A 21,644-nucleotide genomic window follows, 5' to 3' on the forward strand; every position below is an offset into this window, starting at 1 on the left:
TTTTATTTTTATTATTTTATTATCAGATCAAGGGAGGAAGCGATCGTTACAGCCAGAGAGGAAATATGATGTGCAGAGATGCAAGATCAGTTGGGAGCCTATCCGTCATGGGACGAACATGTCCACATTCTCGCACTGATCCGCCAGCGTGTGACGAGGTGTCGACGTTATTGCGCCTCGACGCGTTTTTTGGACGTTGAAAGAGGGGGTCCATGATCTCTCTCTCTCTCTCTCTCTCTCTCTCTCTCTCTCTCTCTCTCGCTCTCTCTCTCTCTCTCTCCCGCTTTTGGAAGAGGTAGAGACACGGATTTTTGGAGGGGGGCTGCGTCATCTTCGGCTGAGGAAGAAGGACATGGACCGCTTTGCAGCTTTTGCACAGTTCATCCTGCGCGGCACCTCCCCGGCAACATTTTGGATCGCTCAGAAAAGGTAAGAGTCCGACTGGTTGATCGGACACCGACATGCGAGGGCTGCGCTGCCCGCGTTACCTAATTGTGAACATGGGGAGCCAGTCATTGAAAACAAGCCCAACTACGGTATCCTCAAAATAACCCTTTTAATGGACGCGATCGACGTAACACGGACGTGCGAGAACATTGCATAAATAAATAACGCGGGTAAAAACTCAAAATGTATCAGCGCCAGCGCTGCAAACGAAAGGCAGGGCTGCAGTATCCGATTCGTATTAGGACGTGAAGGGGGGCTCGCCGCACAGCTCAAAAAAAAAAAAAAAAAAAAAAACCGTCTTCACTTTGTGATATCTGTTACGTAGATCTAACTTTAACGTAAGCCTGGCCTATAAGTTTGACGTTGCAGCAGTGTAACATATTAGTGACAGCTGTTAAGGCTGTCACCCCCCTCCCAAACCACCCCACTTCCAAAGTGATGCGGATGATGTCATTTTTTTACGGTAAGGAAGGGATAGTTTACGGGAACGTAAGGTCTGGAGTTGATGTCGCAATAGTCTTGCGTTGACCTCGGATGCGTTTCTAAACGCACGGGGAAAACGCAATGGATCGCATCCGTGGGTGGGATATAGCTACGAGGCGCGATTGAGGTATTTTTGGTCATTCGGGATGATGGGGTATAACTGCGTTCAAATCAAATTTTCGCCGATGCTGAGCGAGGAGGGATTGTCTTATTTTTCTTTCGGAAATGTCATGTGGTGAAGTTGTGGCGGGTTGTGTAGCATTTCCAGGAAGAGCGTTTGAATTCCCTTTCCTTCAATTTTTTCCCCCTTGTCTCCACCCCTTCTTTTGCCCCACTCTGTTGCACTTCGCTGATGGTGCCACAGGATGGCAGCACAAGGCAGTAAAATGAAGCAACGCCGGAAAAACCCCTTGAGGTGTTGGCTACCTTAAAATCGTGCTGCCCAGTGAAATACAACATTTCGGGGGGGAAATTAAATTACGTTGACGTTCATCTTTTAGACCCCTCAGAATCACAATCATGTCAATTAAAACGACATATCTGTGCGTCTCAAATGACGTACGTTCAAATTCCGCTGCGTTAAAAAAACACTTTTTTTTTTTAACGCAGTGTCGTCAAATAAATGATACTTAAACGTGTGAATTTGTTAATAACAAATCATACTTTCAAACTAAGATGAATGTCGGTTTGTAATTGACAAATCAATATGTCTTGGCTGATATTTATTATTTAAGACTCAAACGTGTGAATTTGTTAATAAGAACAAATCATACTTTCAAACTAAGATGAATGTCGGTTTGTAATTGACAAATCAATATGTCTTGGCTGATATTTATTATTTAAGACTCAAACGTGTGAATTTGTTAATAAGAACAAATCATACTTTCAAACTAAGATGAATGTCGGTTTGTAATTGACAAATCAATATGTCTTGGCTGATATTTATTATTTAAGACTCAAACGTGTGAATTTGTTAATAACAACAAATCATACTTTCAAACTAGGATGAATGTCGGTTTGATAAATCAATATGTCTTGGCTGATATTTATTATTTAAGACTCAATTTCTTTAGTACAGTCATATACAGTCTTTCAACTCTCCACAACTGTAAATATAAATGAATAGTCGGCAACTGCTCTTTGTATTGCTTTACATTTGATGGTTGTGAAGCAGGCATGGGTTGGGCGACCTGAAAAACTACACAAATGAATATCTGTGTTTACTCTGATAAAAGCTACATTCCAGTTTGCAAACTATTGAACTTACTATAAAACTATGTCATTTATCAAAAATGCCTTTTCAAACAAATAGAAGCAAATGCTATACTACTACTATCACTGCTAATTATTGGAATCATTCAATTGTTTCACACTTTCATCTCTATTAATACTACTACTACTACTACTACTACTACGAACAACAACAACAACAACAACAACAACAACAACAACAACAACAATAATAATAATAATAATAATAATAATAATGATAAATCTGTATTTCTATTGCAAGTTTTTCTCTGCTCCCCTAGGTGGCGACAGTAGTACAGAGGTCTGCGTCTCTGAACATTGTTTTGAACGTGTTCATTGTAGCGTTTGTGAACGGCGCTCTCTCAGTTCAGCTTCCTTCAGGTGCGTGCCAGATTTTCATTGAAAACCCAGCTGAACTTCACCGCGTTCATGTGTGGCAGAAAAAAAAACACTCAATCTGGTAACACAAGCGGTACAGTCGCATCGCCGCATGCGTCATCAAACTGCGAACGAAGAATGGAAACAAAAACAAATGAAGGCGGCAGCTTTAGTTCAGAGTCAGACCAGAGTCACCGTTTATACATCTTCGTACGATTTCTTGAAATAATTTTATGAAAACTACTACTAGTCTTCTTCTTCTTCTTCCACTACTACTACTACTACTACTACTACTACTACTACTACTACTACTACTACTACTGCTCTCCTGTTTTGGTTTTAATAATTCCTCATTAAAAAAAAAAGAGAAAAAAAAAGGGACGATTCAAAGTACAAGTTTTTCCTCATGTTTTTGAGGATAAACTAAGGGTGAACACTGCAGTTGGCTATTAGTGTGCCCTAAATGTCTAGCAGCAAAGTGTTATATAGCAATGGGGAATGCCAATGTTCTGATAACTGTCCCCTCAATGCTTTTATAAACCCTGATAATAATAATTAATTGATTCAAATTCAAAATCTGACGCATAGTTTCAGTGTTAAAACTGATTAAAAATAGTCTGTGGTGGTTCTGTGAACTGAGTGAACTTTCCCAACACTGCTTTGTTGCTGAATTGTCTTTTCTGTGCTTGTTAAAAGCTCTCAAAATGTTTGTGCAATCCGACGTCAGTGCCCTCGCACAGATACACCTTATTTGTTATTTTACAATAACAGAGCATACTGTGTTTCCATTTGAAGGGGTACAAGGGTCATGGACAATTGTTGCAGCGCCTTGTTCCCGGAACTACCAGCACCAGACTGAAGCCCTGTCAAAGTGGACCGCTCTCCATGCCCATGTGATGACAAAACCTAATGCCACCCCTTTAAGATGGTAGGTTGAAATCCTGTTTGTGTGTGTATAGTGTGTGTGTGATAGAAATCCGCTAATGTAATGCAGCTGAAACGAGTAGGCTTTTCGATAATCTGTTGGTTTTACTCTGAACTCAAACCTGAAACTGACAGCGGTTTAATTGATCCATATCAGACACATTGTTTAAATTTTATTCTTCCTTATAGCCCTAAAAAGCATTATTGGAGATGTAAATCCTTGAATCAGTTTCAGACCTCTTTTCCTTGCAGAAAAATATCAAACTAGGGCTGGGCTATACATCCAATTACATGGACATACATATTTTTAACAGGTATCTGAAAATTCTAAAGTCAGAGGATACTGATGGCTCCTCCAGGATAGGAACAACAGCTGCAGCCAGGTGTTTGTTCTGCACCGTGGAAAAACTTTGGACAAGAAACAGATTTGCTGAAATAGGTGCAATACGTTACCGAGAAAACCTTTGGCTGCTCTACTGCTGTGCCATGTAGTTATTGATCTCTAGTGAAATATACAGGTGTCAGTGATCAGTGATATAATTAGTTTCACTCGTGCAATACATTATTCATCCGTCACTCCACCCTATAGAGGCTATTGTCTTGGCAAGCTGTTGCCAATTTCGACACGCCTTCAAAATGGACGATCGCCAAGGACAAGCACACACTTCAGCTGAGCCATATACATTTAGCACCTGGGGTACACACACCTAACCTGGCTGACACCAGCTCTGTTTCATTTTCACACAGACACACATACACACACACACACGCACACAGCCCTCAAACACTCCTGACACATAATCTCAAACGCCCTCGCCCCCCCACCTCCTCTCACCTACTGTTTTGATCTCTCGCACAGAAACAAAGACACACACTGTCTCTCACGCACGCTGGCATCTCCTCCAGGACCCGGCCGAGTCTCACACCTGGGCTTTTCCATCACTGGAACCCTTCAGCTTTATGACATGCATTTACAGCTGGCCATGAATCACGTGCATTATACACTCCCAAATACAATCCTGCTCAAGTCGAGTCAAGTCGACACCCTGCATTATGCCGACCAATCTGGTCGCTGCTTGCTTTGTGTGAGAATGAATGCGATTGTGCAAAGAGAAGGATGAAGGATGAGTGAAAGTTGAAAAAAATAGATTTGCTTCGAATATGTACAATGCATGTCTTGTGTTTAGTGGTATTTCCAGCTTTTAGACTGAATAACATTTTTATACCTAAAGTTGTTATTGTGAGTACATGTGCTTTGCTATACATTATAGATTTGACCATTTGCAGTCGTCAACCTGACAGCCATCAGTCATCTGATGCCTTCCCACATGCTTAGTCTCGCCCTTCTGTCATGATGTTACATGTCACCTTCTCTTGGGGTTTAAGTGTCATCATGGATCTCATCTTCCAGTGGACTATTTTTAAATAGTGTCTTGGTGAGCCAAGTAAAATATGTTGCCTGTCAAATGTCCTTAATTTAGTCTCATTTTTTTCCCCTCCTTGTAACATTGTCGAGTTTCAAAAAGTCAACCCTTTTGCTCATAATGAAAGCAAGTCTGTGGTGACTGTGGAGGCCTCTGAGCGGCAGAGCAACGCACACAACAGTGTGAGTTTTGATGTTGGCTGGTTTAGAAGGAAAATAATTCCATATGTTGCACCTGCGAATGGTTATGGCAGACAGTTCATTTGGACGGACTTCCCTTTGAGGTCTGGGAGATGAGTGATATGTGGCCAGCTTACACAAGGTTGTTCTGATAGAACATGTGGTGCAGAGGAATATTTCCCTGTAGAAATTGAAGCAACACTGTGTAGTTTTTCTACCATAAATTACAGTCAAGCCCTGCATCATAATGTACAGTACTAGCCATCTATCACAAGGGCTCCACTTTTTAGAAAGTGTGCGCCACAACAAACATCTGGAAGTGACCCCTTTGTGATGCGGGCACTGAAATCTCAGTCATACCTCTCCAGGGTCAATGACAGGTCTTTTTGTGCCTCGGGAGAATGTTGCACAGCTGCCTTTTTGGTTCTCTTATGAACATGTGGAACTTTTAATTTAGTGAGAACCTTCAAATGGGTGCTTGTGGGGGTTAGGGGTTTCATTGTTACATTGGTTACGTTGTGGAGTGGTTACATTTTTGATGAGAGGTTATTGGAATCCCACCGTCTGGGATTACAAAAAATTGGATAGTTTGTGACATTTACAATAACTGTGTGATTGTTCAGTAGACCTCTTGACTTCTCATGTGGGTTTGTAGTCTCCTCAGTCTACATCCTCTCCCTTCCTTCCTCCTTATTGCATTGCTTTGAAGCGTTCCAATCCATGTGCCATCCACATGTGCCACACACAATGCGGAGGCAGTACACAAAGACTGATGCTATCTGATCCTCAGTGGGTTTTTAACGGGATGAGCGGTCTTTATTTGTTCCCATCCAAAGCTGACTTCAATTTTTTCCAAGGGAATGAAGTGAATACATTTCAATGGCCGAAGCGTTGCTTCGCTTCTAGTCTTTGTCTTCCTTTTGTCTCTTCTATCAACTGCTGTTACCTGGTGATACGTGAAACCACTTTGTATTTTCTGGAATAAAAGGCTCGAGATAAAACCAGAGATGTCTTTGGTTCAAATGAGGACAAATTCAGAGGGAGGACGAAGGGAGATTTTGAGGAGGAGAGGTGGTGAGAGCTGACTCAGGTTGCTGAGGGCGAGGACGACAGGAAGCAGTGGGTGAGGAGGACAGGAAAGAGAGGGTTGGTGGGGGAGGGACTCCTATTCACCGTTCTCCTTTGTCATCATCAGTGGTGTCATTGCGGGAGCAGCAGCGTTGGGTGGGAAGGAGAGGAGGTGGTGCTGACATCATCCTCCTCCCAGAGGTCTGCGAGGGTGTGTTACCACGTTCTCCTCGATAATGATGCATTGAAGCATCTGTCAAGAGACGCCTGCTCAACGCAGGTTTCACTCCACACAAAAACAACACTAGGAGCAAATAAGGAACCCAGAAATGCGTGAAATGAGGGAAAAGAGCAGTGCTGTGTCTTGGAAAGATGGAGATGAACAGAGAAAGAGCTTCTCGGCCGCTCTGGTTATGCAACTCTACTGCAAAAAAGGGCAGTGGGTTCACTTTGTGTGAATGGATGCTCATATGAGCTGTGGGCCTGTGTTCAGTGACAGTTTGCCAAGAAGATGCCCGACATGCCTTCTGTCCTCTGCTGTGATTGTTGACCAGCTGTCACCGGACTCTGTTGGAATGCTGCGTGTGTTTCCACCACCATGTTTGTTATGTACAGACTCTGACTGGCATTCAGCGCACTTGCGTCGCCAGGCTCCTCGTTTGGTGCCACAAAATCACTGTGAGGTCGAGGATGTTGTTGACGTAAATGTAGTGACTTCACTTTGATCGGCCCCGGTTCTAGTCAGCTAGTTTAAGTTGTGCACTGTCTCCTTCCGTCGTGCATTGTGGGTCAACTCAACTCAAAGGAATCTCATTCTCAATTCTCAATTTAATTTCACTCTGTACAAAGCAGTTCACCATTCTTATGCCCCCTGCCTATATGAATGGGATGCGGATTGTTTTTTTTTTCCCCCTGCAAAAATTTTACAGCTTGAAAAATGTTTGGCCTCCTCTTGTAGATAGAACAAGTTGCTCACAAACCTAGCCTCATTTCCTTTTTGACTGTATAAGTTAGCACTGCTTGAACGTTTGGTTGTCAATACAGTGACAACAAAGGTTGAACCGATCCTGATTTTGATCCCCAACACTTCACTTCATGGAAAACAGTCTTCACATCAGTTCCTTTCTAAAGCGATTGTCACATTAGTACAATGATTTACAAAGCCAAATTTCAACCACCTATGAGGTGATTTAACACCAGACTTACAATATGTCCTTCAATGGAGCCTTGAAGGGCATTTGTCAGTGTTTTGCCCTTTATACAGTTGACCCAAAGGCCACTTTCCTGTAAAATGAATTATCTTTGTTTTGAAGATACATACGGAAGTATAAACAAAAAGAAAAGAAAAACCTTAATATCATTTGCATTCCCTATTTTTTAATGTGGCTATGTTGTGGGCTTGCTAAAACATCGTAATGCTGTAAACTGGCTTAGGCCATCACTTGATCAGGCATTTGTGTTTTCAACCCACAACAGGCATTTTCATAGGTTGTGCTTGTAAAGCTTTCTCATTGTTTTGTCTTGATGGCCCAGTGCATAAACCTAGAAAGAGAAGTAAGGAGGCTCCAATGCTTACACAGGATTTGATATGTAGTGGATTGCATTTCCCAAACTAAATCCCTTTCTTGAACCAATCCACTGCAAATCCCACTTTAAAGTGAGAACAAAAAACCCATAGCGCAGCCATAAGCTGTCTTGTGTTGTGCTCTCTCACCCGTGGATCCTCCCCTCCCACAACCCCTCCCACCCCCGCACCCCCTCCCACCGCAGCTCCCGTTCTGGCTTTCTGACTCTCAGGTTTCTCCCCAGCCCCCAGCCCTGCACACCCCCACTGCCCCCCCTTTGACCCCCTGTTACCCCTATCCACCCCCTCGTCTTCACCCTCCCCAGGGCAAAGCCCACGGCTCCCGGCCCTTTGTGCCGTCCTCCAACCTCTGCCACCCCCCCACCCCCACCCCCACACACGCCCCCCTCCCTCTGCCTTTGTGTGTGAGAGGCCAGAAAAGGGAGTGAGGAGGAGGAGGAGGAGAGGGGAGGTGGCGGAGAGGGAGACAAGCTCTGGAGAGGGATCATGTGGATCAGATGTAAAACTGGAGCCTAAGATCTTTTTATTTTGACGTGCTCTTGCTTGACGTGTGTATTTATTTGCGGATTATGAGTGCTCAGCATTTTGTTGTCTGTTAGGTTTGCTTTTAAATGTTATTTTAAACCGATATTGGAAATGAACTGAGGAAAATTTGTATGCAACTAGTTTTTCTTTTATATTATGTTTTAGCCATTTATTGTTAGTTTGTAATCCTCTTTAGCCTCATAATGTGAAGGTTTGGCAGAAACAGGTAGAGACAGATATGAGATATGACTCTGCAGTGATCAGACAATCTCACTGTTGTGTTTTATTATGGAAACGCAGCTCTCTCCAGTTGTTAGCTAGTGTATTTGAAGGCCAGAACTAGCAAGCTGAGATTTTGAGGGCTTGGTTCATATCAGCCAAGAAGCATCGCATGAAATACACACTGTCCTCTTTTGGAGACAGTTTACATAGCGCTGACATGTCATGTCGTAGTTTAAACACGCTTGCACGTGGTATGTTACAGTCATACAGCACATGTGCAGACATGCACAAAAAGGGCTCTCCGTGCGACCCGTGTAAAGCAAACACACCTCGTGCATACATCCAGCCAGCATGCCTCTCTGCAGGGTTAACTTTAAATTCCACGATTTATTGAAAGTTTCTAGCGACACTATGTGTCTCGGACCTGGCAGTCAACAGTCCACTCCCCAGAAAGGAGAAAAGGCCATGATTTGCTCTTTGCTTGCACTGCCTTTTTAGAAAGTGTGTGCTAAAACGCAGCCCACTTAAAATGAATACTTGATGTGATGTGACAAAAGGCCACCGGCGGCTCTCACAGATTACTGACAGTAGAGCCGCAGCCACGTGCTGCCTCCACATTCTTAGTTATCCTGTTTCTGTCACCTCCCAAACACGATGCACCAGTTCAGGAAGAACATCACTTGCAGCAGGATTCTAGAACAGAGAATCTTTGCTGAAGGCTGTGAACAGAGGGCTAAATTAGCTGAGTGAAGATATCAATGCAACACCTTTCTGATATTACAGCTGTTTTCTGTATGTTGAAAACGTGACTAAATGTGACTTAAGAGATGTGTGCAAACCCCACACAAGAATATCATCATTCATGTTCAACCAAAGCAGCTGCTGTTGATGTCTCTTCATGTATTGGGGGTTTCACTGATACAATCAAATTTCGAGATATATTTTCTTAAGCAAGCCGTCACCAGCTTTTAAATAGTTTGGCAAAATGTCTCTGAGGTCAGATGGAGACAAGTGAGATATTACTAAGCATAGACGTCGCAGGGAGCTGCCCAGAGAGTGGCACACCGGGTCATGACATGAAATGTGTGCGTGAAGCCAGGCGAAAAACAGGTGTTTTCTGTGAATGTTGAGGTGAATGTGTTAATAAGCTTGTCTCACTGTGTGTGTACATACATTTTGCATTTGCCATCCAAAGCCCACGGCACTGCACATGCATTTTTGATAGACAGGAACCTAAAAGGTGGGTTGCTCTGGATGCATTTTCATGTGTACGTGCACGCTTATCCGCAAGAGAGAAAGATTGTGTGCGTGTGTGTGTGTGTGTGTGTGTGTGTGTGTGTGTGTGTGTGTGTGTGTGTGTGTGTGTGTGAGACAGAGAGAGAGAAAGAGAGAATCTGGGTGTATGTATGTGTGAAATCCACTTGCAGGGAGTGTGTGCTCACTGGAAGAGTGTATTCCTGGAAAGCCAGCTGCCACTCCTGTTATCACAGCTAACTTGATTAGAGGAGCGTCTGCCGCAGAGCTCCTCTGTTCCGAGCGCCGCAGCGTGTTTGCACATTCAAACACTGTAGGCTTGACTTTAGATTTAATTTAATGAGGCAAAAATAAAGTGTACGTAATCTTCTTTTTAATGCATCATCCAGCCATTACGCGAAGCATGTTTCCAGCGCAACTCGCTGGCAAAGTACTCCAAAGTAGAAAAAGATAAAAAAAAAAAAAAAAAAAAGGAAATGGAATGACATAAGACAACCGCAACGTGTTGGCCAGACGCTGGGGTCGTCCCAGTGCAGGCCAGTTTGAGTGGAAACTGCGACCGTAACACCGTATTTTTAGCTGGAGAATGGACCGCAGCCATCGCTCTATATGTTGTCTCCTCCAGCGTGTTCTTTTTTCAGATGTACCCAAAATAAATTTACACACACGGCGTTCCGCCTTACTCCCTCTGAGGCCGCTTGTACGCAGCGACTTCGGGAGGCATGTAAACATTGGCAGGTGTGTTGCATTGCCCGGGTCTTGAACTTGCAAACACAGCAGATATTTTGGCTGAAAACGTGTTGACCAGTTTGAGTGAAATGACCGCCTTCCAGACACTTGGATGGCAAAGCACGAGCCCCGCAAACACATTCAAGTAGTCGGCCTGCGCATTCATCCATGCATCAAATGAGGGTAAAATATTATTTCATCCCCTTAAGATTGTGATCAGTTTGGTTTCTTTGGACAGATGTTGCTGGGTTGGCTTGTGTGGTCTGGAACCTTGATGACTAAATCCATGTGTCGCACTTTCTGAACTCCTGTGTTCAACAGGGCAAGATGGCTGTAGATTTTCACCATCATTTCTTTGCACCAATAGTTACGTTCACTGAACAGCAGTGAAAATAAATGAATAAATAAAGTCCCCCTTTAGTCATTCATGCTAGGCATTGGCTCATGAAGTGTAGTTTCTCCCAAGGTGTGACTGCTTGGTTCACTGACTGTTGGTGGGAATCATGATATCTGTTTTCTTAAAGTCCAGTATTATTCAAATTACACTTACTGATTCTTTCTAGCAATGATAGTGTGTCTCTGTCATTGTCTGTTAATGCCGTGTTCATCCGTTGCTTCTTGCTTGACTTTTGATAAATGTGTGCTAAAACATGCAGTTCTGAAAATTATTGTGTGATGTCACAAAGGGCAATGGATTATCTCTGGTTCCTCTGATGACCTCCCTGTTCTTGTCTGCTAAAAACAGATGTATATATATTTCTATATATATATGAAATGTTGTCGGCTCTCAAGGAATCCAAGATGAAAACACTAAGAGTTGGGAATGGGTATAATTTGGGTCCTTTATACTCTGCCATTAATTTTAATTACCCACAGTCAAGTTTGACTACTGACTCTGAACTGCCGTGTTTCACCCTGTGTTTGTGTTGCATTTTACACAAAAAACATAGAGTAATACTGTCTATAATGAACTCTTGGACTTTGGATGGCTTCTGTACTTACACTGTTAAATATGGTGGGGTAAGCAGACATGCACTGCCTCTTTAGGCAGCAGACCCGTTCATCATGCGTCTCGGCTATTCATCGTTTCTCCACCTGCTTATTCTCCAGGAGTCACTATGTCTCATGCATCTCTCTCTGACTTCTTCTCTTTGCTTTCGTCACCGTCCATCGCTGTCCTCTTGTCTTCCCTTATGAACACTTTGCCTTCTCTCACAGCCTTTTTTTCTCTCCTGAGAAGAGAAGAAAAGGCCCAGCTAGCTACCTTTCTTTGTCTGACGAATGTGAAGGACATTCCCCACAAGTTTTTTTTTTCTCTCTCTCTCTCTCTCTGGCGGACCCTGGAGTAACTCCAACGCTTATTAGAGTTCCTAACCCAGTGCAGATGTTGCTCTGTAGTGTTGCAGCCCTTCAGTTCGTGTCATATGCTGCGGACCAGGAATGTCCACAAAAGTTTAAATATGTATTTAAATATGTATGCATAATTATACAAAAATGCTCAAACACCACTGTTTGTCCAAGATTTTCAGCGTGTTGCCCTGTCAGCCAGAACAAGTGTACTTTTGTGTGCACATGTGCAAAACTGCACATATTTTATATTTGTTTTTTTATCATATTTTTTCTTTGGGTTAGGTAAACAGATAAGGAAATGTTTTTTTTCTCTCTCTCTCTCTCTCTCTCTCTCTCTCTCTCTCTCTCTGTCTCTCTCTCTCTCCATAGAATTTAGAAAGCAATTGCACACATCAGCATTGAAATTAAAAGTGTTGTATGGCTGTTGTTAAAGCAGCCACTTGCTTCATTATGAACCTGAAGACAAGAATTCAGAGGGGGTTTTTTTTGTTTGTTTGTTTGTTTTGTCTCCCGGTCATTAGGAAGTGAACAGTGCTTCCTATTGGTTCACTGTGTAGCACACGTCCACTGCACATGGAGCTGTTTATGCTAGCTTGTCTGCCATGCTAGTTTGTTTATATCGGGGGGTTTTTCCAGGCCAGACTAATCGCTTTGCTGTGAGCTCATCAGGCACTGGTCAACGCTGCAGTGTGTGCGTGCCGAACACTACACAGGCCACATCCAGGGCCAAGAGCAGGCTTGTGTTGCCATGGTGAAAATGAAATCCAAAATGCAGAGTTGCAAGGAATCCCTTCATTGGCCGAGGAGCCGTGCATGGGATTGTGATGCATGCTGTCAGCTGGCCAATGGGATGGAGGCTGAACACGGGCTGTTGCTAAGGGGAGTAGCTTGGAATAGAGTCAGCTGGGTTTTCAGTCTCTCTCACTCTCTCTCTCCCTCCCATTCGCTGGCTCTCTCTCTCTCTCTCTCCCTGCATCTCCCAGTCAGTTCCTGGCTCGCTCACGCTCTCTTTCCTGCTGCTCGCTCTGCCTTTGCCCTCATTGACTCCGTCTCCCCCTCCTTCTTCCCCCCATACTTTTTTGCACTTCTACACGTGCGAAAGGGGAAAGAGCACATGTTGAAGAAAGGGAAAAAAAACACTGAATATTTTATGTAGTCCGTGTTGTGTGGCAGGCACACAAAGCGTCGTGTTTTCCTACATGTACGGAAGTTTGCACATTTGTGCCGTTTGTTGATGTGTTTTTTGCAGGGCACGCACCGGGCTGGCCTTTGTTTTGTTTTTTTGTTTTTTTCGTTTTTGGCCGATTCAGTCGCAGCCATTTGTCCGTCTCTTTGTACCCTCCAGCGCTTTGAATTGCACTTACACTGTGTTGTACCTCCCGACGTTTGCGTCCCTGTGATCTTTAAGACGCGTGAATGGGTCGTGTGTTTTTTGTGTGGGTGTGTTTGGCGTCTGTGGGTTCATGATGGGGGGCTCCCCAGGGACTCGGGGCCCTTTAGCTGATGTGGGGTGCATTTGAACGCCAGCCAGCCAATGCTGGGTACGAGCCTAATGTCACGTAGCGTTGAGCCCCTCCAGTACCCCGTGTCCAACTGCTGGGTCAGTGCTACTGTTCGCTCTCTTTGTTTGCATCACGCCTGCTGCAATTGCCAGAGGTCCGCTTACCGTGAAGTTAACATTTTACCGTTCTAGTTGTTTTATTTGTGAGGCTGTTGTATTTTCCTCAAGTACTGAATGTGTATCCATACATACAGTGGATACAGTGGATATGTGGTTAAATTCATTTCTCTTGCTTTTCGCCTCCCATGCTGACGTTAAACATCTTGGACCACCCTGCAGTCAAATGTAGGTTAAAGTCAGAGCGATGTCATAAGTTGAACTAGCGGATGTTTGAACTGCAACAAAAGTCAGCATTGATAACAAGAATGGCCTCCCAGTTGATTTTTAGAGAGGCGAGAATATTGTACGTCACGTCGCAAGTGGGCAGACACAGAAACAAAGCATCTGCTCTGTCTTCACATTTTCTGTCTCTCCGCCTCCTGCTTCCTTCCCCCTCTCATTTCCTGCTTCCACACTTCCTGTTTCCTGGCCCTCATCCCTGCTTTTGTTCAGACATTGCTCTCAATTTTTTTTCTTTGGCAGTGATATTTTTTTCTTCTCTTCCCCGCGTGAGTTGTGCATGCGTGTAATGGATCTATTGTGTTGCCGACTGCCAGGATAATCACTGAAGTGAGGTTTCGTACTTATGAATCAAAGTCGGCTAATAGAGCTTTGCTGGTTATGGGATGACATAATACACACATGCGCACGCACGCGCGCATTTGGTCCGTGCCATAGCCCCCAATCAGCCATTCATAATAAGCCTCCCAATCAGTTATTCAAAATGTGTGATGGAGGGAAAAGAGGGAGGAGATGGCACTCACTTGCTTCATGTGAAAACAAAGCAATTACAGGCGCTATTAGTTGTGTGTGCGGCTGTGCGTATGTGTGTGTGTGTGAGTGAGGGAGAGAGAGAGAGAGAGAGAGAGAGAGCGGGAGCTGGCACACACAGATAAGATCAAAAGCAGAGGCCCCAGCTGGAGCTGAAGCCGGGCTCTCAGCTCTCCCACTGGTTTTATTTCACTTACTTGGCTCGCCGTCTTATTGATTCTGTACGTGTCTATTTCCTTTTTGCACAAAGCACCTTTAACATGACAGATATGCAAAAAAAAAAGCCTGCGCACATCTGCGTGCCCCGTCAAACATCTGCGTGCTTTCGTGGAGGCGCACTTGCACATGGATTCCACCTCTGGAACAATGGGACACTTGCACGTGCATGGGCACACACACACACAAATACACGCACGCGCACACACAAAGTTTCCAAGTGTGCAGTCTGTGGGAACAGAATAAAGCAGTCAGCCTCTGTGTTGTAGTTTAAAAATAGAAGTACACACACATGCACACACACACTTTCACACTTAACACACAGCGCTGAAATAGAGAGAGCGAAAAAGAAATATGTCTGAGTAGCTCCAGCCAGTCCTTTTGCTTCTTCCCCTCTCATAACATTTTTTTACTTACTGTTCTTTAATCCTTTTACATTTTTTTCCATCTGCTCCTTGTCTGCTCAGTCCTAAAATAACAAAAAAAAAGAGACCAAAAGAAGAAAGAGGAAAGACTTATGGTTGGATTTGAAACAGTCATATGCTTACGATTGCCTCTGACTTTGTCTTTGTGTGTGCTTCAGCAGAAAACCGTGTATTTGAGCGTCTTGTGTTAGTTGGTGTTGACGAGACTCAGGACAACGGCTTTTCAGTTTTTTTTATAATGCCGCTTCAAGGGCTACAATTTAAGTACAGGTAGAATGCGTAAGGAAAATACTGAGTATGAGAGCAGAGCAGGTGTCTCGGTAAATATTTGTCTGTTTACTCTGAAAAGTTTCCCCTCAGTGTGTTTTTTTCCCCCCACCTTAGTGAAGTTTCCCAGCTCCTGTGCATGTGTTTTCCATGCAGCACAGAGCTGGTTTATTATCCCACAGGCCACCACTGGCTCCCCATCCACTGAGAGGATTGGGGCTTACGAAGGACAAATCTGATGTCAAAGGGGAGAAGGGAAAGATGGAGGGAGGTGAAAGATGAAAGTGAAGAGGAGGGGGGGTGATTATGCATTTTAAGATACCGCTTACTTTGAAGACAGAAGAGAGGGGGGCTTGAGGGAGATAAAGAAAGAGGGAGGCAACTGGAATGAATCTCTATTCCTTCATCAGCACTCCCTCTGTGTCTGCTTCTGTTTCCCTCCATCCCCTCGCTCGCTCACGCCGTCTCCGCCTCTGTTGTGGAGTTATTTTTATCTCTGCTCAGGCTCTGCTTTCCAGTGAAGGTGTATGTTGCTTTTTCTGCTCCCATTACCAAATGAATCTCTGGGAATAATTTTCTCTTTTCAAATGTGAGTAAACGGGCTAAAATGACTCTAATTCCCGCCGCTGTGTGGCTGAGAATGCACACGTTCGCAGTGAAATTGCGCTTGAATGACACAACAAAGGAGATAAGTAGGTCGCTGAAGTGTTTCTGTGACACCTTAGTTTGAAAGGTAGCGAGAGCAACACTTCACTGATGAAAGCGGAGGTAAACCTGATCATGGGACGGGGAATATAAATAGTGCAGCGCTGTTAATGTCAATGAATTGAATACTTTATTTATAAGCTTTGAATGCAGAGTGTTTTTTTTTTTATGTCTGAAACAAAGATGCACATTCATTTGCCTGCAGGGAGTTTAGGTGTGAACAGCAGGGAGCAAATCAAACCATGCAGCGCGGCTTGTCATGTTTGTGACTCTTTTTCTAGGTCAGGTGAGGAACTTCATTTCTAGACATTTTTATTGGAGTATTGTCACATTCATCTTGAATGTCCCTATCCAAGTCGTGAAAACTTCTGTCGTAGCAAACCATCTGTCACACTCTGTCTGATTGGTTCATGCTAGTTTATCCAGCAGACAACGGCTCAAGACTTCCTGTTGATGAGTTTGACTTCCTCTTGTAAAGTCACAGCCCTGAAACAAGCCACTCTGTTAGACTCTTGTAATTCCAATATAAGAGCTAAAGCGAAAAAGAAAAACATTTCACCCAGAAAAGCCTTTGGCGATGTCTCTCATCTCCTTTTTATGTGAAACGTCCAACCAGCTCTGATAACACATCAGCGTCGACGAGGCTCAAAGTCCCTCCATCTGTTTCTGCTTTGTCTTCTTCTGATGGTTTTCAAGAGACGCTAGCGGCTGATGCTTCCTGGTCCGTTAACCTGAAGCTGATGCTATTGGAGTCCAGTACATTTTCCAGACCAGTGGAAAAAATGTTTTCTGTTGAAGACTAATCATCAACTTATCATTAAATGTACAATAAGTCCTAAAATAAAATCAAAATCTGTGCAGAGCATCAGTTTGCAGTGTGTGCAGTGTGTGCAGTGTGTGCGCTGATTGTTTGCACTTCTTTCTCTAATCGTGCTGATGTGTCCAAACACTATTAGTATTGGTGATAATGCAATTCATTTGTCTTTCAAGGTGAAGGCTTCAGTTCAATCTCTTCATTTCTTCTCCTGTCACTGTGATATGACCTCTCAGCTAGTGACCTCATCAATAACAGGCTCATTTTGGGGGGAAGGGCAGAAGGGCAGGGTCAGGGGTGTGTGTGTGTGTGCGGGTCTGTGTGTTTGTGTGTGCGTGACCCCAGTGGGGCCCCTATGATAGCGAGATTGAGCGAGGGGAGACAAGCAAGAAGGAGGCTTAGGGGCCCCCCATTTTCCACCATCTTGGGTTTCTGCCTATTGACTGCAGTGGCCGAGCTCTCATGTGTCCTCGTGTGTCTGTGTGCAGTGTCTGTGTCTCTTGTCCATTCATTTCACAGCTATCTCGCAGGTGGAGGAGACAGTTGCTCCTTTCTCATCTCCCCTTTTCTCTAAATCTCAGCTGGTCTGGAGGGCGCTCCTGTTCCCCCTCTGCCCATCCCGCTCACTTCCCCTTTCTTCTCTCATCCTTTAATTCCTGCCCTCTCCGTGCCATCTTCCCTTCCTCGGGTCAGGTGAGGAGGGAGGCTGAGGAGGGAGGAGCAGCAGGAGGAGGAGGAGCAGTATCAGCCTTGCTGTCTGGAGCCAGCCGTAACTGTATATCTCAACAGAGAGAGGAAGGCCTGGTAGTAATATGAGCTTTCCTGATTGTACGTTCAACACAGAGGTCAATTCTTTGGTCGGAACTGGATATGAGCAAACACGACACTCCAACAGTCCCTTTCCCATGACAAATATAGGTATGTATGTGTGTATTTATGTATGTGTCAAGCAAACACAAAGAGGAAAAGCATATTGTCTTTGCCGCGCCAGTGATGCAATCCCAACACAACATGGCTGTGGCAATTGTCCCTCTGCATTCTACGGAAACAGACTCCTCGGCTTCTGGGCTGACAAGTAGGGAAATGGAGTTTAGTGAGCTCTCTGCCCTCGGGCCAGCCAGCACACACACAAATGTACATCTCGTAATTGTGCAAGAGCACAGATAGATGAGCTGCAGGAAGGAAAAGAGGATGGAGGGATTCATAATTGGGTGGAGGACATTGTGTAGCCCATCATGCGATATGGTGTAACGTAATGGAGAGACTCAACTCCAGCAGATACTACGAGACAGTCTACAGCAGGAAACACAGAGAGAGCGTTACTGCTTTCTGCCATAGAGAATTGGGGGGGGGGACCAACTGTGACTGCGAGCGAAACATGATTGTTGCCACACAACTGTAACCAGGACTGTACTGTGTCAGGCGAAGCTGCTCTCCGATGCATGCATTCTATCGGGTTAGGGTTGGGGGCTGGTTAGCAACTGGCAATACACATCAATTGCATGAGGATATATATTTTTATCTAGAATAAACAAGTGTGTTCTCCTTCGAAATGTAGATCTGTGGAAGCATTCTGTGATTTTTCAAACCCTGTTTTGGTGTCGGCCGTGGCCAGTTTCAATCATGATTGTCCTGTTTTGGAGTAGAACATCAATCCCATGAAGACACACATGGGTGAATCTGATTCAAATCTGATTCAAATCAGATTCCTTCTCAAATCCGACTGTCCACACTGTTTTTAGCATGTGTCCAAATGGGATGTGGCTCTGTTCAGACTGGGCCACTTTATTGACCCATCTGACAGGTTGCTGTAGCAACGACGTCGGAGCCGAGGTGTCGTCCAGCGCGCGTAGTGACGTCATATCATTGCGACAGCGATACAAACTAAATGGACTTGTTGTGATACCTGCCCTGGAGCTTACCTTGAATGGAGCTACTGCATCTCCCCACACACTGATGAGGCAATGCGTTTCCTCCTCTGTCCAGGGACTGCTGCTCTCTACTTCTTCTCCATTACGTTACAGCTCCGCACCTCCACTGGCGCTCACTGGTCTGGCGAATTGGGTCTTGTGTTGCGTAGAGTGACGGACAGTCAAAACCGATCAGTGTGTATGGAGCTGTTCAGACTGAGACGCATCTGTCCACATGCGATTTGAAACTACTTCCCCAAGGCGGTTTCAATCCGTTTTGCAAAAATCGGATTTCATGTTATTTGTGACTGTTCAGACTACAAAAGAGCCATCCGGTTTCAATCTGGATGGGCTACAAATTGGATTTTGGCTGGCAGTCTGAACGTGGCTATGAAGGCACACTCTATCTGTTGTTGGCCCAGTCTGCTCCTATGTCGTTAACACTGTGAACTACTGGCCTGGCATACATAGACACCACAGCATTCTCACCCAGTTATGTAAACAGGACTATGAAAGGGAAAGACTGTCCAGGTCTGAGACGCTTCCGTCCAGTCTAGTCTTGAGCCTCACTGCCTCAGCAGCTGCCAAGGTGATGGAGCCCTTGTCAGGATGAGGATACCAGATGTGTCAAGTGGTTGAACCGGAGGCCTCCTGGGGCCTGGTGAAGTGCCATGTGGTGGGGAGTGCTGGGGTTGGACTTCAGGTTCCCCCTCAACTCGTGTGTCCCTCTTAGATTGGAGGAGGATGTGGGTGGAATGGGGGGGTTCCTCGGCAGCGTGGCACAGTGTGTGGCCTGGCTCATTGCCAGAGCAGCCAGCCAGCCAGTCAGTCAGTCAGCCAGCCAGCCAGCCAGCCAGCCTGCCTCTGCCAGCCTCCCTCCCCTGAGACCAAAGACAAAGCTGGGACGCAGCCAAACACTCCACGCTCTCTGTTTATCACTCCATCGTTTCCCCCGCCACACTCTCTCCCCTCTTCTCCGTCATTTGGAGCCATTGTTTTAAATCCAATTTCTTTCAAAGTGATCACGCCGTCTCAGTTCATTTCCCGCCAATACATTCTCACTGTTAGTCCCGTGCAGTTGCGCCCTTTTCGGCCTTTTCATTGTTCTTCTTCCATCCAGAGTTACTAACACATCATTCTACCCACATGTACACACACACACACACACACACACGCACGCTCGTACCCCACACAACTGCAGTCACTCTTACAGGGGGCTCCCACACACAGATGTACTACTGCACTGCAACCCGTATAAACACACATATAGATCCACTCAACACGTCTCCTTCCCACACACACACACACACACACACACACACACACACACATGGTGTGACGCTACAGTGTGCCTGTCACCGTGTGTGGGCCCCACATCAAACCAGCTGCCCGACCGATAAAGACTAGCGTTAGCCACCGACTCAGCTAGCACACATCACTCATTGACGCCGTATTAGTGCATGTGGGCGTGTGTGTGTGTGTGTGTGTGTGTGTGTGTGTGTGTGTGTGCGTGCCGCTGCCTCCACAGCCACCCATGGCGCCGCGCTGTGAGCACCACTCACCATCCCCGCTGCTGCTGCACAAGGAGATGAGTGATGATTTGTCATCCAACCTCACATCAGTTTTCATTTGTTCCCCCTCTCCTACGCCAGACTGTATGACACCCCGGGTCTGGTCACTTCTCCTCATAGTTTCTCTGTTCTCCTTTCTGGCCCAGGCCGTTCTGCTTACCGCCCTGCTGTCGCGCTGTCGGCCTCATCCTGAGTCAGACCACAATCCTCACACCTCTCACATCAAAGAAGTACGCGCACACAGGCAAAGGGTCCAACCCAGTTGAATTACAGGGTAATTACACAGTAATTCAATTAACATGCAGTGATGGATGAGTTTCACTCTGCTTACGAGTCAGGTTTGATTAGAACTTAGCCTAACGCTGTTACTGGAAGGGATCCACATTTAACCAGTTACTTTCAAAGGACAGCTAATGAAATAATGTGGTGGACCATGGAGGTCTTTACTGCTCCAAAGCCTGTTTTCTAAGTTTTTTACAGTGAGATTTCTATCTCATCCCTCATTCCTTAAAAGTCTGTTTCACATCTTGTCTGATTTATTTGGAAGGTGTTAAGTCCCTTACCTGAAAGTGTCGTTAGTGGCACGACACAGACTCGCGTGGGATCAATTTGTGTCCCCTCAGCTCAGTGTTCTTCGTAAAAACAGACTGGGGATGAGCTTTTGAGTTACAACACAGATGAAAGGAATTCTGTCAGAGACACACATAATGTCTGTCTGTCTCTCTGTCTGCCACTTCTCTTCACTATTCTAGCTGACTGCCACGGTGACCTGAGAGGCACTGATGGCTCTGTGTGTGTGTGTGATTGTGTGTGCATAAGGTAATCTAATGCAGTGTTTGAAGTTTTTTGGGGGGTTTTTCTTTTTGTTTTTGGTCGGCGTCTAACTTTTATCATCAAACACTGAGGTCAGTCTCCCTTCATCTCCACGTCTTCCTCCTCTCTCTGTTTGAGATTTTGTGAGAAGAACCCAGGAGGGCCCTTTAAACTGAGTCAGGGGGGGGTGAGAGTCACATTAGACAATCAGACGCTCTCTATCTCTCTCTCTCACACACACACACACACCGGTGAGGAAGGGTCATAACTGTGTTGTGCTCTCTGTACAGTGTGTAGTGACAACAGTTTGTTGTAGCTGCGTGCATCCAAAATAGCGCCTGTGTGTGTGTGTGTGTACACAATATAGAGAGCGAACAGCTGTTCCGGCCAGTTGTTTCCGTCTCCCTCCCTATAACCACGTTTCACACACGCTCCTATTTTTATGCACTCAGACCCACAAAGTCGGCCGATGACTCACGAGTGGCCGCGAGCAGAACGTGCACACACGACCTGAGGATTTCCACTAAGGGCCGCGTGGTGGAGGATGGTGGGCGTAGTGTCACACGCCCTTGTCCACTTCCTAAGGAAGAGACACATTGGCTGCTGTTGGCTTTTGTGCGTGCATGTGGGCGTGCACGCGCTCGTGCACACTTCTCAGGGAGACGCTGAGCAG

At 45.2% G+C, this 21,644-nt stretch overlaps 1 protein-coding gene across 1 annotated transcript in view; it reads left to right on the forward strand.

Annotated features, from left to right (window-relative positions):
* The first annotated feature begins 275 nt into the window (after positions 1–275).
* The window catches only part of kdm6ba (lysine (K)-specific demethylase 6B, a), an 81,638-nt gene continuing 60,269 nt past the window's right edge, over positions 276–21,644 (forward strand). The window contains exons 1-2 of the mRNA XM_076034060.1: positions 276–429; positions 3,355–3,487. The gene's annotated coding sequence lies outside the window, so the exon portion shown is untranslated. The remainder of the gene's footprint in view (positions 430–3,354; positions 3,488–21,644) is intronic.

The sequence above is a fragment of the Nelusetta ayraudi genome, unplaced genomic scaffold (assembly GCF_046127955.1).
Source record: "Nelusetta ayraudi isolate G7.1 ecotype Tasmania unplaced genomic scaffold, CSIRO-AGI_Nayr_v1 ptg000042l, whole genome shotgun sequence".
Lineage (NCBI taxonomy): Eukaryota > Metazoa > Chordata > Actinopteri > Tetraodontiformes > Monacanthidae > Nelusetta > Nelusetta ayraudi.